The sequence below is a fragment of the Egretta garzetta genome, unplaced genomic scaffold, assembly GCF_000687185.1.
Source record: "Egretta garzetta isolate BGI_Z169 unplaced genomic scaffold, ASM68718v1 scaffold460, whole genome shotgun sequence".
Classification (NCBI taxonomy): Eukaryota; Metazoa; Chordata; class Aves; order Pelecaniformes; family Ardeidae; genus Egretta; species Egretta garzetta.
In genome coordinates this window covers 207,576-213,723 of record NW_009258384.1, presented here as the reverse complement: position 1 = coordinate 213,723, position 6,148 = coordinate 207,576, and the positions used below count along the sequence as shown (strand labels likewise).

Genomic DNA, 6,148 nt, shown 5'->3' with positions numbered 1-6,148 from the left:
GGACTGGAGGCCATAAAGTGAAACCAGAAAGGACTCAGAATAAATTAAATTATTTTCATGCAAACCGTAGTTAAGCTGGAGTGTAGAGCTACTTGCCGTGTGACGTAATGGGTGCTCCAAGCTTACGTGAGCTCAGGAAAGAAGTGGACCAGTTCATGGAAGAGAAAAACGGCCAAAAATGAGTGTGCACAATGACACCGTTTTGCTTGTGCTGGGTATCCAAGGAGAGGCGTGGTCTTGGACCGCTGCACTCACATTCTCGCCTGTCAAGAGCCGTCTGCAGCTGCTATGGGCTTTCTCCAGTCGTGATGGGCATCAGCCCATCCCTGGCAAAACCTAAATGACCTCCAGAGGTTGATTCTGGCCCAAAACATGCGAAATGCCCTCTCCCTCACAAGCAAGGCGAGTGCCAAATACACGTGGATGGGGAACAGGAGGTGAAACGAGCAGAGCACCCCTGCGAGCCAGCTGCTCCTGAAAAAGGCCAAGGAGCTGGTGGATGCTGGCTAGAGACGCTGTGCCCTGGAGACACGTTGGGAAGAGTGAGCAGACGTAGGCCCCGGTGTCTCTCCCCTTTCCAGCCCCCGCCAGGTTTCCTCCGGCTGGTGCTGCGGCTTGTCTGGAGGTGGGTGATAAGGAGTTTGGTGGGACAAGGTGCAAGGTTGGACCCACCTGGGGTTTGACCCAAGACATCTCCCAATGGTCTGTGCTAACAGAACTGACCTGAGCGGTGAAGGGGGGCGCGTCTCAGTCCCAGGCACGTCCAGGAAGGGCGCTATTTGAGGGTGCTGCTGCTGGGGGCTGCGTGGGCAGGGACAGGTACCTAATGTCTGCGTGGTATGCAAGGTGGGTATGGGATGAAAACTGGAAGTGAATCGCCCTTCCACCAGGGAATAAAGCAACGCTCGATCTGAGCACGTGTTTTTCCTGAGGGAGGGCAAGGGGAGAGGTCTTTGGTCGGGGTAGGGAGGACGCTTTCCAGCGGAGCGCTTCGTGGAAACGCGCCTTTTGTGAGAGAGACTGGGAGGAGGATTTGTGCATGCCACCAAGGAAGGTGGGCAGGGAGGTGGCGTGTTGCGCAGGACAGGGCTGCGTCTGCCCATTGCTTGGGAGAGGAGTGTAAAGGGCTACTGAGATGTGTGAGCAGCAAGTGGAGATCAGCAAGGAAAGCGGCAGCTCTCCTTTCATATGAGTATGTAGTCCTTGGAAGCAAGCTTGACCAGGCCAAGTTTGGTTTCAAGGGCTCAAGCAGGGTTTTTGGGGAAGGCTTCCATGTGGAGGTGGTTTTTGAAGCACAAGAATGGAGGGGTGGCTGGCTTTTGGAAAGGTCATCTTGTTTTACAGCTAGCAACTTCCTTTGGAAATGTTTGAATTAATCTGAGTCCTCCTCTGGGGGTTTTCTTACCTGGCACCCGCTACCGGGCACCTCTTTCTGACATGCTTTCATTTGTCTCCATGACGCTTCTGGAGTCCCGAAGCACCGTCAATCTCTTGCTCTTTCTGCGGCACCATTTTCTTCTGTACCAGGACTTCCCATGTCCCCTTCCTGCTGCTGCTTTGCTCTTGATCTGATTAGGTGACCCGCCTGCCTCCTGGCACTTCTGAGTGACACCACCGCGCTTTCCTGAGCTCCCTCTTCCGAGCTGTAGAAGCGAGCACTTGTTTCTCTCCGTCCCGCAGAGCTGAATACGATTCTGTCTGCTTTTCCTTCTTTTTTGTCTGTCCCATGTGGAATCTTGCCTGGTTTGGGTCCAGATTTCTCATGGTGGTGGCTATGCTCTGGTTGCTTGAAGGGATAGACTAAATCTGTGCTAGCAGCATCTGCTGCCTCGTCGCAGGGATTTGCTGCCAGGGTGATACGGCATGGTTTAATGGAAAATGATAAATTCCATGCGATAACTCCAGGGTGTCTGAATTCCAGAGGAGGAAATGCCGTGCTCTGTGCTGATGTTGCTCTACCTGGCTTGCATGGGGTGATTTCTGCAGGACCATGAGGCGCTACGGCAGCAGGACGCACAGCAGGTCCTTTGGCTAGGGGTGTAGGCTTCAAGGCTGCAGCGTGCTGAATCGTTATGTTAGAGCTGCAGGAGCCACCTGACTCGTTCAGTCCGCTCTTCATGAGCACTTCAGGCGTGTGGGCCTCACCAGAAAGGAATGAACACAGTCCGGAATTCAGAGGAGGAATTTGGAGGTGGCGGATGGAGCTGGTCACAGCCCAGGAGCAGAGCCGGACCCAGGGGCTCTTGGTGTGCTTTCAGGTTTGGAGTATGGGAAGGCAAAAGGGAGAGGTCGGAAGAAACCTGGGTGGAGCGGAGCTCGTAGGACTTGGTGTAGGAGGAAGCGAGGGTGGAGCTGATAGGGACTGAAAATGATGAAGGAGTCGGTGTGGAGGAGGGAGGAGACCTCTCCTCTGCGTCAGCAGGAGCGTGCAGGGGCACGGGCTGCTGGAGACCTGCTGGGAGCGGGCAGGGGGTGTTGTGGGGCCGGGGGGACCAAGGAGGAAGCTGAAGAGCCGGCTTTGGTAGCAGGTTTTTGAATCGTGGTGGCGCTGAAGAGGCAAGCCCTGGGGGTGTCTATGGAGGGATTGCAGTTTCTCTGCTTTTCTTCTTCCTTGCCAAAGCTCCCACCACAAATTGGTCCCAGTGCAGAAAACTCTTTTCTCTATAGGCCAGTGAGCTGGTTTTAGTTTGCCCTGAAAGTTATGAGCGACGGACACTGGGCTAGAGCACCAGGGAGGGGAGGCCTGGGTCCAGTGCCCGTTCCTTCCTGTTCTGGCTTGTCCCTATTTGCATCTGGCAAGGCCATTTCTGGGCTGGTGGAATCAGCCCTGGTTTCAGTGGTTCCTCCTGTTTGGCTGCCGTTGGCCTGGGGCAAGAGCATGGGTGTCCTTTGTCCAGCGCCCGGCTCCTGCCGCATGGAGCAGGGTGAAACCCGAGAGCGGTGTTTGTCACTTTCCCAAGCCAAGGTGGGGCCTCGCAAAGCTAATTAAGAGCAGCTTTTAATTTCCTGGCATCTGGGGCCTGCAAGGAGGATCCTGGGTTTTATTTACTTCCATGGAGGAGTAAAGCTGCTCCTTTTAATCTCTCCGTGCTAATAGCCCTTCCCTGAGAAAGTCAGGGAGCCACGAACCGCCGGTGGCCGGGCTCCGCAGTGGTTTGCCGTGCCGTAAGGAGGCCGAGCACTGAGAGAGCTTGAGAGCTTGGTGGGCACCTTCTCTTGTTCCGCATGTGAATGCATCGCAGGCTGGGTCAAAACTGCAGGCTGCATTTGTTTAACAAAACCAGACAAGAAACTGGTTTCACTTGATCGTGGGAGACCTATGCGCAGGGTTGGCGTGCCTCTCTGTTGCTTCCAGGAGTCCAGGGGCCCTGTGAGTTGATGTGTACAAACGGATGTGGTTTTGTTTCTCCAAAAGCCAGGTATCCTGGATGTGCCGCTGCCCAGAAGCTGAATCGAGCGCAGGCCGTTTCACCCTTTTCTATCTGTGTGGTAACTGTCTGTCTTCAAAATCCTGGGTGGCTGCTGGGGGGATTTAGGGTTTGTGCTGGACTGGGAATAGCTGAGTGCAGGCTCAGTTGTGGAAAGAAGAGTGAACAAATCTCTTGGACGTGGAAACAAGGGAATAGTAAAGAGGAGCACAGAAGTCATTTTATGCTTTAAGGTCTACAAATAAGAATTGACTGTGAATATTCACATCTCTGCGAGCTCCAAGGTGTGTGGTCAGGTTTGCTGTGGGACAGCAAGTGGGCGTGCTGCCCTGCGTGGGTCTCAAAAGGAGTTCAGGTCTTGGAGAAAGTTCAAACGAGCGTAACGGCGAGGTGAAGAGGCATACTGGGCAGCAGAGAGGTTCGGTGAAGTACAGAGTTCATGAAGATTTAGGTGACTGTGGACTAAACGTCACTGCCTCTCACCACATCTTCCTTTGTGCCAATTTTGTACGAGGTGGGGAGGTCATCAATGGAAGCACCTACTCAGTCTCTCCAACCTGGATTCAGCTGACCTGGTTGTTGTCAGCCTCTAGATAACATCTCCGTTGTGTGGTCAATAACATCTCTGTGTCCTTGGGTGCATCGTCTGCCGAGTTGGCTGCTTGGAATGAGTTTGCAGCTTTGGGATTCCATCTGTTCCTCAGTGACGCCTTCCCTTGCTCATGTTCCAGTCTGCGGTCTCTAAAGCGTTATCGCGATATCACGGTGGCCCTACAGAGCATTTGCTCTTGACCTGCTCTGCTTGCACCTCCAAGACCTCTCCTTACTCCTTTTGGCTATTGTCTGAATTCCTGCCAGGAGTGGTTTAGGCGGCGTTTCATTGGTGGTTAGAGGGAAAGGCAGGACTAGGTTAACCTCTTTAGGCCTCCTCTGACCTGTCATTGATGTTTCCCTGAATATTCTTGGGTTTCATAACCTTGTTTCACCATCTCCCTGATAGAAACTTGGAGGCAGGGAGCAGTGGTGAAAGAGCATGGCGGATGGCAAGAGACACTGCGAGCTGAGGCAGAGGGATGTGATGGCCTGCAGGGCTCTTGCATTGTGAGGTTCTCCGTGGTTTCTGACTCCTTTTTCCATTTCTAGTTCAGGGTATTTAATGGCGTCTGCGTGAGCGGTTCCCCTGAGAGCCGCTTTGTCACCTTCCTATTCTTTGTGCTCTTCCTGTTCAGAGTTGTTTGTGTCTGAGAATCTCCTGCCTCCTTCCACACCAGGGACACTTAACTCTTCCTTAAGACTTTTCCAGCCCCCCAGAGCAGCTTCCGTGAACCCCGAGCGTACGGTCTGCTGTAGTCCCAGTACCCCGCTCTGAACCAGTTAATAAACTTAATCTCCTCTGCCTTGTCTCGGTTCCCCGGTTTCAGGGTTAGGGCTTATGTGCTGAGGCTTTTTTGTTTGTTTGTTTGTTTTATGGTGCCTCTCAGTGCTGGAGATGCGTCTCCTGTATGAACTTACAGGGTGACGGCGTTTTTGCCTCAGGAAAATACAATCCTATCTGAAACAATTGGACCAGGTTCTTATATACCCTTGGTGTTTTCCCCTCTTGCTGATGTTTGTGGCATTATAGATAAGTAAATGACTTTTTTTTGTAATTGCTAGCTGACCCTTCTTTGTTCAGAAGATGGTTTAGAAGAAAACTAGATGGGCAGATGAGGTCCCTTTGCTATACTGGAGAAGGCCGTTCCTGAGGTGCTGGTCTGCCAGGAGGGAGCTGGGTGGCAAGAGGCAAGCCGTAGCATAGATAGGAAAGGGGGGGAGGTCTTTGGGTAGTACTTGGGGTGTATTAGGCTTTGCTGCTTCACCCGTAGGCAGAACGCTGTCCTGTGCAATGATCTCAGCAGGTCTCTCCAGATGAATGCTTTTGCCATATTTCAGTGAAAATGCCACTGGATGCTCCGTCTCTGCCGCAGGGAGCGCCGATGTGTCGAGGCACTCGTCCTTTGGACCCCTCCCAACCCGCTGTGCAGGACCGAGGTGGGGGTCACTGGTGCTCTGGTTTCAGCAGGGGGGCCCTCTGTTTACCCAGTTGTACGCTGCTGCTGTCGTGCTTAAGATGCAGTCTGAGACCCTGAATTGCTCCTGTCAGTAAGCGCCCCCCTCCCCCCCAGCTCTTTGCAAGAGCGAGGTGTTAATTGTGGCGTCCTGATCTAATTCTGGCTTGGGGATTTCCTTTCTGTGGCCCTCAATGGGTTTGTCCCTTCATTTGGACCAGAGATTCCGCTGAGCTCCTGCCCGCCGTCCTCGGGAACAGTTGCTGCGCCTGGCCCCCGAGGGGTCTGCATTCCTCAGTCCCCGCTCAAATGCCTGGGAAGGAGCAGCTGGTGAGCCCTTGGCTTGGGGACAGCTTGCTTTGTCCCAGCTGGAATGTATTCCTGATGCTTAAGTACTTCTGTGTATTTGGAATACATTCCTCGGGGGCTGATACGTGGGGTTAAATGCAGCCAGGCTGCTTGGGGAGGGCTGTGTCCCGGGAGCAGCCCCCCTGTGCAGGGTCGGTCTCCTCCCTGGCTCTGAGCTCCCGTGTCTGCAGGGGCACGTGGAGCCGCTTGTGTTCCGTGCGCTCGGCGTTCCTGTCCACGCGTCTCCTCCTTGTCCTGGGTCTGCCTGGGGTGGCAGGCGAGGAGCGTCCCCTCCTCTTGTGCTGGGGGGGGGCTGGCGGGGGG

At 54.0% G+C, this 6,148-nt stretch overlaps 1 protein-coding gene across 18 annotated transcripts in view; it reads left to right on the top strand.

Annotated features, from left to right (window-relative positions):
• Positions 1 to 354: 354 nt before the first annotated feature.
• SCRIB (scribble planar cell polarity protein) overlaps positions 355 to 6,148 on the top strand; it is a 110,612-nt gene continuing 104,818 nt past the window's right edge. For 6 of the 18 annotated variants that reach the window (XM_035897595.1, XM_035897614.1, XM_035897668.1 and 3 more), the window contains exon 1: positions 357 to 625. The gene's annotated coding sequence lies outside the window, so the exon portion shown is untranslated. Of the gene's footprint in view, positions 626 to 6,148 lie in introns of all 18 variants that reach the window. The other 12 variants (XM_035897649.1, XM_035897643.1, XM_035897631.1 and 9 more) reach the window with 5 other exon arrangements.